A 10616-nucleotide genomic window follows, 5' to 3' on the forward strand; every position below is an offset into this window, starting at 1 on the left:
CAATAAGATCATGAAAAGAGACAGAATTCAAGCCCAAGATTATCTGACTCCAAAAATCCAGATATCCAGTGCTACACTATACTCTTTCAAAAATCATAGGAGAAAGATGTGAAGAATCTGTCTAATAATATAGTATTTATAATACTCCTAAAGATCATTAACAAAGTTAAAAGAAAAATCACACACTAAAAAATATATACCTGAGACACATTTGTCAAAGAATCAATGTCCTTATTATATAAAGGGATTCTCACAAATCAAGAAGAAAAAAAAAAAAGTTGAAATGGCAAATACATTCCTGGAAAATTTTTCTCAATGAAAAACAAAAAAGCATATTATACTAATTTCTTTCTTTTATCTCATAAGCTTATCAAAGATTCCAAGAATTGATTAACAAGTGTTGCTAAGGATAAGAAATGAACATGACCATATACTGCTGTAATAATATATGGCACAGCTGTAAACATAACAGAAACACAATTGACTAAAATCTAGTTGACAATTTCAGCATCTCATTTCAAAAAATATGCTTCGTGTGAAAAAACCAGAATATGTCATACACACACACACACAGAGAGAGAGAGAAAGAGAGAGAGATAGAGTATGCTCCCAATTTGGAAAGACAAGAAAAAGCTATTTTTAAGTACAGAAAAATGCTGGAAGGATCTGTCAAAATGTTAATCAGTTCCTTATTGTGGGGTTAAAGGGATTACATGTTGTTATTTTAACCTGTATCTTTCAATACTATGTGACTTTTTTGTATTATATATTAATTATATAGTTACTCACACACACATACACACACAAACCAATTTAATATAGCTACTGAGGCAAACATTCGTGATGGTAACCATTCTTGGAGCTATTGATTCAAACTTATTCCACATTTTTTTTTCTTGCCCTCATATTTTGGTTGACAATGTGCCCAGTCTCAGGGATGAAAAACGATGGCTCCACACCAATGGAAATCACATTTCCTTTGGCTAGTTATGTCACCTAGTTCTTGCCAATGAAACAAAAAAGTTTGTTGATAACTTCAGGTTAACATTTGTCTCTAATAAAAAGAGAGTGGCAAATACAGAAAGCATTTTGGTTAGTCACAACTCCCCACCTGGTTTTTGCTTGGAATGCTGTTGTATGAGGGTGAGCTATTTAGAGCTGTGACTACTGTATGAAAAGCATGAAAGAGGATGTCACTGACACACTGAAGAGGTAGAATGGAAAAGATAGGGGAAAAAAACAGCCCAGGTATTCATAATATTTATGAGTCATTGAAACAAGTCTGAAACTCCTAACTTCCCAAATACATACTATGTAGATTAATCAAATGTCTGTATTGCTTAATACTCTGTGGTGGGGTGTTTTATTCCTTGCTACCAAATAAGTCTTGTTGCAATAGTTCAAGTAAAATATATAGAGACATGTAGGTGTTGACTACAAAAATACATACAGATCCCATTATTCCTGTTTTCTCAAGAGTCTTGGTCTTATATTTTCTCTCTCTTATATATAAAACTTCTTCCACTCAACTGGATACTTCTCATCAACTTTAAATTCTCTTTCCCAAGCCTCCCTAAGTTGCATTTCCCTCTTCATACAAAAGGGATCCTTCAAAGTCAAGCTCTTTAAAAAGATTTCTTCTATCCAACATCTCTATTTCTCAATTCTTATTCCCCAACCCATTCCAATTTATCTTCTGTCACCACCAGATGTAAATTATCATTTACATCTAAGTTCTATGAACTGTAACTCCTAAATGTTTCTCAAATATTGGCGTATCTTTTTATCTCCACCACTACCATTCTAACAAACCTATTATCTACTCTCAGCTGAACTATGCAATAAATTCTCAAATTATCTCCCTACATCCATTGTTGCATCTCCTCAATCTGTGTCCACACTGTAGCTAGTGTGACTTTACTTCAAACTCAATTCTGATAATATCACTCCCTTGCCTGAAACTCTTCAGTAGCTTTCCATTGCTCTTAGGATAAAGAATAAAAGTTTTGACATGGGGTATACACATAAAGTATATGTCCTGAATGCTATGCTACTTATCGTCTTGTTTTCCATCATGGTTTCTACCACCCTTTACACTTCTTAAGACCCTCATACCCACTCACCCACCCCAATCTCACTTTAACACAGAACTCTAAAGCATGCCCTTCTACCGGAAATGCTCTTACATCTTCTCTTTGTGCAGGCAGCTACTACTCATCCTTCAAATTTCTGCTTAATCCTCTCTTTTCTGACCTAATGCTCTAGTTTGGAACCCTGATGACAATTTTAGTAAGACACTGAAACACACACTCTTTATTGTCTTCATAACTGATGCCACTACACCTTGTCATTTATGTTAACATAATCCTCTTCATTCATATATTGGGCCACTGTTTTTGGTAGCTGTTCCCCAGTTCCAGTGTGTGAATGTATTCTAGTATATACCAATCATGTCAATTCTATTCTCCAGACCTGTGACTGAAACAGGGAATGCAGGTGAAGCAAAGGAGAAGTAAATAAGCTAGAGCGGTGAGTGGGCCTTCTTGGAAGGAACAAAATAGGATTCATCTCCGCCTATCTTTGAAAGATATAAAAGGATGTGATGCTTAAGAATGCTTTAGTCATTTTGTGATCGTGAGACGAAAATATAAATAGCACTTTTGGTTGTGTGTTATGTGGTAGGCTCAATTGTGTTCTAAATTCTATATTTCTCTGTAATGGGCATCCATAGCCTTGCCATACGCTGATGGTAAAAAGAGTGACTTTCCCTGTGCCATAATTTGGGCTTGTCATGTGTCTGTTTTTGGCCAGTGGGATGTTATCAGACTTGAGTAAAACAGAAGCCCAACATGTTCTTTTGGGGGTTGGTTGACTCTTTTTCTCTCCAGTGATCCATCATGAAAAGACTATCATCACTGAGGTAGCTGCTTCCCCTTCTGCCTGGCACTAGAATCAATCTATATGAAGTAGACCTAAGCTTAATCCATGCCCTAAATCAGAGTCATTTCTACCAGTTCACAGACCCACAAGCAACACAGAGCTGCTGCAGCTGGCCTGCAGAACTGTGATCATAAGTGCTTATTTTTGTAATAAGCTTCTGGGTGATCTTATATGGCGCATTACTGTAGCAATGGATGGCTGATATATCAGCAAAGGCATCCTAACTGTTGCAGACACTAGTTAAATAATCATATAATTAAATACAATTCTCCCTCACTAGATTACAAGGTCCAGAGGACAACAATTGTTCCTATTTTTGTTCCGCATTGTATCCCAGCACCTAGCACAGCAGATTGCATAATAACTATTATAGAATTAATATTATTAATGAGAAAGAAAGGCTGTAATAATATCCACCAAAAAATGTTAAAATCAGATGATAGGATAATAATCTTTTCATTCTTTCTGTGTTATAATAATATTTTTCTGTATTGCAATAATGATTTTGCATAATAAGCATGCATTGCTTTTGTATTTAGGAATAAAAGCAAAAAAAAAAAAAACCACCAAGCTATTTCCACTATAGAAGAAAATATGTACTTATTTGGAAAGAAATACTATGATGGGTCAAACGAGCAGTCATTGGCATGACTTAAATCTACATATAGTTCCAAATTCAGAAGGCTGCAAATTCACACAAAGGAGGTGACTATTGAGGTGTCAGGGCAGTAAATAAGGTCTCGGTTAGAGTAAGATTTAAGATCTGGCTGAGATACATTCTGATTTGCTTTGCTTTACTTCCTGGGATCAGAGAAATATGTCTGAAGTAAGCTGATAAAATTTGGCACAGAAATTTAGGGGGACAAGACCAAATGGAAATGCTAGTTAGCTGCTTGTTATCAATGATCTCTTTCCCTCCAGGTCATCTGACAAATTTAGAGCCAGAGATACCTGAAGACATTTCCCTCATCATAACTTCTCACCTTCCATTTCCAGAAAGCAATGTCCTTGCTTTCTGCCCTCATACTACACTCCAAGGTGGTGACTTTGCTCTCTTCTGAGGGCCCTTCAGGCTCCTCCTAATTTCACTTGGTTCCTATGATGACTGAATCTCTTGGTTGAAGGATGCAGCAAGGAACTAGACTGCAGACAGTCACACAGATTATTCTTAAAAATAAAGCATTAGATAAAATTGGATTATTATTAAAAATATAGCATTGGTGTAAAGTAGTCTGTGTAAATTAAGAATGTGTACATTCACATGTTTCTGTTACGTTAGTGACAAGTATGTGGGCATATATTACACATCTCTGAGGGTGCTAATGGGAGAGAAGAATGAATGTGGGCACAGAGGATAAATGTTAGATGGAAGGAAGGAAGAGAAAAATGAGAGAGTGCACATTTGTAAGGACAGAAAGCAGATTTCACCCTAAATGTTTTAGACGAAGGGATGATAATTAGGGGACTACCAAAAGTGATGTGGCGAGGGTGAAGATAAAAACACAAATGATGGAAAAATGTATTGGTTTTCTATTGGTGCTTAACAAATTGCCACAAATTTAGTAACTCAAAACAATATAAATGTATTATTTATGGTTTGATAGGTCAGAAGACAAGAGTAGATTGCAATGGGCGAAAATCAAGGTGTCAGCAGGGCTACGTTTCTTCTAGATTCCTAGTTTGTAATCTCCTTTCTCCATCTTCAAAGCCAGCAATATTCCCCCCCGCATCCATTTTCCCCTTTCTTTCCCCCTGCCTCTTAACTTCAGAGCCCTCAGACATTTGTTGATGTTCACTGGATTTTGAAAGTGTTTTATGTTATGAAATTATCTGCTATGTAAATGTCCAGTGTTTGTTTTCATCATTCTGACTTACTCTGCTGCACACAATTTTTTCAAATTCCCTCCACTTTGTTGAAAAATGGCTACATTTGGTCCTTTTGTGGCTATTTAATACTCCACCTTTTTGATACAATTGTCCATCAATGGACATTTGGGCTGCTTCCATGTCCATGCTATTGTAAATAATGCTGCTGTGAGCATTATGGAATATATAGGTTTTTACGCCAATGGTTTCCTATTCTTTGGATGTATGCCCAAGTGTGGGATTGCTGGGTTGTACAGTATTTACATTTTTAGTTGTTTAAGGTAAATCCAGATTGTTTTCCATAATAGTTGCACTAGTTCACATTCCCACCAATAGTATATCTGACCCTGCTTCCAGTGTCACGTCTCTTTCTAACCACCATGTCTTTCAAGGATCCAGGTGATTATATTGGGTTCATCCAGATAATCTAGTATCATCTCCCTGTCTCAAGGTTCATAAACTTAATCACATCTGTAACATTCTTTTTACCATGTAAAGTAACATACAGGCTCCAGGGGCTAGTGTGTGGACATATTTGGGAGACCATTATTCTGCGTACCCCAAAAGTTAATAACAAAAAGCCATTAGTACTAACAGTACAAAACACAACAAAACAAGACAAACAGACAATTATAAACCAGAGACATCCTGCAGGGGAGGAGGAGGGAGAGGGATCTGAGGGAGGGAGGGAGGAGCACAGGGGACTGAGGTGATGGTGCAAGGGTGCACTGATAAGGAAACTCTATGGGGACTACACCTGAGGGGGTGGGGGGAGCAAATATTGTTTAAAAATGAACAATGATGTAAAAAATATATAATTAATTAATTTAAAAGCCATTAGCACCCCTAGCGCTAAAGGAACAAGAGGGAGAAATAGTATTAGGAGGACCCCAGGGAAGCTGGAACCTAGGAACTACCTGTAGGGTTCTGCAGTAAGGAGGAGGGCAAACTTTGTTAGACACTGTTCAAAATAGCAAGCATATGGGGAAGAGGGGAGGATGGCCCAACCTCCCCCAACTTCACCCCATTCTATTGAGAGTATCTGGCATCGAGCAAAGATAACCAGAAACCAAGTAACAAAGAGATTTGTGTAATGGAGTATCTAGCGCTTGGCTTCCCACACAGGAGAAGGACAAATACCTGATATTAGTGGGGGTGGTGGTCGGGGGAGGGGGCCAGGGGAACAAATGCAGAACAATCAGAATATATGGCCCAAACTGGGAAGAATGATAGATTTAATTCTCTGCACTTGAGGTCAAACAAGGCAAATGGTCTTCTAGCAGTATCATATGCTATTTCAAAGTAAAATCAGATGTGTGGGATGAGAGAATGTGGAAATGTTCCAGGCCTCGACCCAAAAGAGCAGGTCCTTTGCCTTCTCAAGAAAGAATTCACCAGGGAGTGCTGGGTGTAACTGAAGCAGGCAAGGCTTTCCTCGAAAGACTCATGCACAAGGAAACCAGTGCCTGAGCAGAGAATATAGCCTGGCTCCTCAAAGGGATTAGGAGGAGACAGTGAAAGGTTAGGTCTACCAAGTGGGAGGAGGCGAGCAGAGTCTTCACTTGTTCTGGGTGAGGCTATGCCTGGGCATATGCAGACAGGTTACATTCCAACTACTGAGGTGGAATCTTGGGCTTCTCCTTCAAGGAAGTTGTGAGAGAATCAATAGTGAGGATCTAATGCTTTTTGTCCAGTATGGCACCTTACAGTCAATGTGGTGGGCCAAACTGGATAAGGCCCTCCAGTTCATGATTTAATCCACGTTTTTCAAACAGGAATTGGGGTAACTCATCCCACTTTCTGCTGCTGCTGTCGCAGAAATGTTGCTTGGTTTTGTTTCACAATGAGCAAGGAGATGTTCAAACTGAGAAAAACCAGTACCTAGGCTACCCCACATTGGGTCATATATCTCCCCCCATTCCTTACCTGTCACAGAGTGGAACCCACTGGAAATCAACAAAGTAAATGAAGATGGAGAGGTGGAAGTTCAGGAAAGAGAAAGAAGACATTGCAAGAATGCAGGCAAGTTAACATTTGGGAAAACGTGGGAGACTTTTTTGAAAAAACTTTTTTTCCAAAGTGGTGCAAACAGCAGAAATTCTCCTTCACAATGTCAGTGTGTGCTTTTGACTTGGAGTCTGATTCACATTAATTTATAAATGTGCTGAGAGTCCATGTGGCTGGAACAGGATCTTTCATTCTACAAACTGCTTATTTAACTATGAGCTGGAATCTGTTATGAATCTCTCTCAGAGGTATCACTTCTAACACCATTGCTCCCTGTCCTCTGATTTTGTTATTTTTAGAGGACACTTGGTCCCCTTTGATATCCACTTCATTTTATATCTAGGCTATAAATTCCTCCTTAGGCACAGTTACCGTCTGATTTTAAGCTCTGAAAAATCCCATCCTGACTGGCTAGAAAGTAAAATTTGACAGACATTGGCAAAGGAAAGCAAAGCCTCTTCTGTTGCATATATACCATAGGTCTAAGAACATCTTCAAAGCCAGTCTAACTAGTCTAACCTTACCCGGAGGCTCTGAGGGTTTGGAACCATCCCCATGGGCAGGGCAATGACTCCAAGGGGCACCCAGCCTGCAACAGCTGGCATGGAGGCTTTTATACACGCAAACAATCCCAGAAAATCAAAATGAAGAACAGTTTGAGGGAGGGGGAGACGAGACAGGGCAACCACTCTACGTAATGAAATTTGAAATAAAACAGAACAAAGAGCCATAAGATCTTAGCTCCAGCTCAGCCTTAGACAAACTTGAGCAAGTCTTGTAATTAGTAAGTGGCTTATTGGTTTATATCAGGGTGTCTAATGTTCACCCCATAGAGTAAATTGCATTTACTTTGAGCATTTATTATGTGCCAGGCACCTTAAAAAGCCAATTTAATCCTTCTCAATAAACATGAAGTTGTTTCTATCATTATCTCCACTTTAAAGATGAGGGAGAATTTGAGAGTTTAAGTGACTGAGGCCCAAATAAACATAGCTAAGTGATGTCCCCCGGAGCCTGATGGCTTAGCCATGATACAAGAAAGGCAATCCAGTTAACCCTGGGAGATTCCTCCAGAGTTTTTAGTGGAAAAGATAACCAACAAAGAAAAAAAGAGGAATCCATTGCCTAATTAGTTTGCTCACATAAAGAATTAAGGACTAAACTCCATGAGTAAAGAATTTTTAAAGTTTGATCTAAGCTGGAAAAAAAATGAGTTCACAGTTCACTTGCCACAGAAATGGCACTGGTGATGAAGGAATTGTAAAAATGCTAATTATTTTTTTCTTAATGGTTTCTTTTGAAGCATAAACATTTTTATTTTGAGGAAGCCTGATCTTAAGGTCATGAAGATTTACCCCTGTTTTCTTCTAGGAGTTTCATACTTTTAGTTCATATATTTAGGTCTGTGGGATCAATTATATCATTCCTTTAATGTATAGGTCTGTCCTTACGTCAGTACTATACTATGTTGATTACTGTAGCTTTGTGCTAAATCTCAAAATCACAAAGTGTACATTCTCCAATTTTGTTCTTTTTTCTCAGACTCATTTGACAATTCTGCATTCCTTGCATTTTCATATAAATTCTAGGATCAGCTTGTCAATTTCTGCTAAACCAGCAATCTGGAACTTTGATAAGGATTGCATACAATTTATACATTAGTTTAGGGATAATTGCCATTTTAATAAGTTTTCAATAAATAAATATGCATTGCCTCTCCACTTATTAAGATACTCTTTCATTGCCTTCATTTTTGTCAGCAATGTTTTGTAGTTTTCAATGTAAAGATAAGGAGAATTGATGCCATTAAATTTGCAAATAAATTTCACTGCATAGAAGGAGGAAGGAATTTACCAATATTATTAATTTATTCATGCCTGTATCATTACTGAAAAGTTATTCTGTAGATTAGTGAAAATATGCCACTCAACAAAACTCTTCAACAAACATATGATATAGTCATCCAAGCTAATTCTGCAGATTAAGATTTTTTCCGATCAGAAAGTTCAACAAGGGTGTGGAGAGGCTGACTTGGCTGTGTGGTCATGAAAGTGTAAGTTTTCGCATTCAAACTGAGCAAATGGACATAAAAACCTCATTTATTTTGTATAGATTCCATTGACCTTGATGTAATATAGCATATCTTAAAAATCATAGATTGATTAGGTAAAAATAAAATTTCAATTTCAGAAGAAATTCAGACCCTTTATGCATGAATTATACTACAAATTTCTACAGTTTTCTTTCAAAGGCAAGCCTCATAATATTTCACAATATGTCTGCTTTATTAAACATTTGTCCTATAAGAGTGCCTCAGTTTCAAGGGGACATGTTTAGGCTGAATATGAGCTATACTCCCCTAAGAAGATCAATAGCCCATGGAATTTGAAGATGTATATGATTTTTAAGGGTTAAACTGCAATTTATTTATTTTTTTGAGTACCTGCAGTCTTCCACCACTCTGTACCCACTCTCCTCCCCCTTTCTCTACTCTCCCCCTCCCCCCTCCACCCCCCCTCTTCAGTGTCTCAGTTCTATGGTCTGCTTTCAAGGGTCAGTCTTACAATTTGTCTTTGTCTGATCCTATTTTAAGCTGGAATTTCTGACCATGAAACCATATTCTTACTCCATATGAATTTTAAAATCTCATTATATATCATAAAAGTAAGTTAGAGAATAATTACCCATGATTATTCATTCAAACTTTACTGATCACCTACTATGAACCAAGCACTATGATAGATACAAAAATACAATGGTAGGAAAAATAGGAAAAGCCCTTGCCTTAAGCTTATATATACTGATAAAGGAGCTATGTAGTATCTGAACAAATACTGCATATATTAGTTATAACTATATAGTAATATTATAGTTACTATCTCCTATTGTAAATGTTATAAAGGAAACATACAAGTAATATGAGAGAGAATAATTATGGGGATGCAATCTGGTCTGGAGAGGTCAGGGACACACTTCCTGAAGAACTGGCAGTTATATTGAAATTGACAGTATAAATAGGGGTTTGTCTGGATTATTCTTCCTTTTCCTTCCATCTGTCTTAACTCTTCTATTCCCTTCTTTGTTCCTGGCAAAAGCATATACAAGTGTTAAAGGTCATAAGACAGAAAGAGTACGATTATTTCTTTTTTTTATTTTTTTTTCAGGGGAGAGCGTAAACACAGTCCCCCACTACCACAAATTATGCAGTCACATTTCTCACATTTGGAGAAATCGCAGGGGTCAGCCCATCTGGAGTGCAAAGGATAAGCCTTGCCCTGGGAAAACTACCTTCGTGATCATGGTATCTCCCCTGCCAGGTAAGTATGAGAGTATGGTTCTTTCAAAGAACTAAGAGATCAGTATGGCTGAAACTTTTAAGGTTAAGTTTTGAAGAACTCCAAACACAAAGATAGTAAAAAGTGATCTAGCAAAAGTGATCAAGAAAAAATGACCAAGGAGAATCTGGTGTTATAGAAGCTAAGGAGGTAGACTATTTCAAGAAGGAAGAATGATACACTGTTCTGAATGCTTTTGAGAGGTCAATTAAGATAGAGTTGAAAAGCATTCATTGTGTTTGGCAATATGGAAGACATTAATAACATTGTCAAAAGCACTTTTGGTAGAAGGAAATCAGGCAAACTGCCAGACAAGAGTGAATTTGTGTCTATCAGCTAGATTTTGCTGTTGTAAAAATCAACCCCAAAGCTTAACAATACCCAAAAGTTTATCTCTAACTTATGTAACATGTACTATGCAGATCAGTGGGAGTTTCTGCTAGTTACTCTGATAGAGGTTCCATTGTT

At 37.5% G+C, this 10616-nt stretch overlaps 1 non-coding gene across 1 annotated transcript; it reads right to left on the bottom strand.

The window, feature by feature from the left end:
* Positions 1 to 9974: 9974 nt before the first annotated feature.
* On the bottom strand, positions 9975 to 10138 carry LOC119246829 (U1 spliceosomal RNA). The gene has a single exon (XR_005125580.1). It is a non-coding gene; the product is annotated as a U1 spliceosomal RNA (small nuclear RNA).
* Positions 10139 to 10616: the final 478 nt, after the last annotated feature.

The sequence above is a fragment of the Talpa occidentalis genome, unplaced genomic scaffold (genome assembly GCF_014898055.3).
Source record: "Talpa occidentalis isolate TD23 unplaced genomic scaffold, MPIMG_talOcc4v2.1 talOcc4.15, whole genome shotgun sequence".
Taxonomy (NCBI): Eukaryota; Metazoa; Chordata; class Mammalia; order Eulipotyphla; family Talpidae; genus Talpa; species Talpa occidentalis.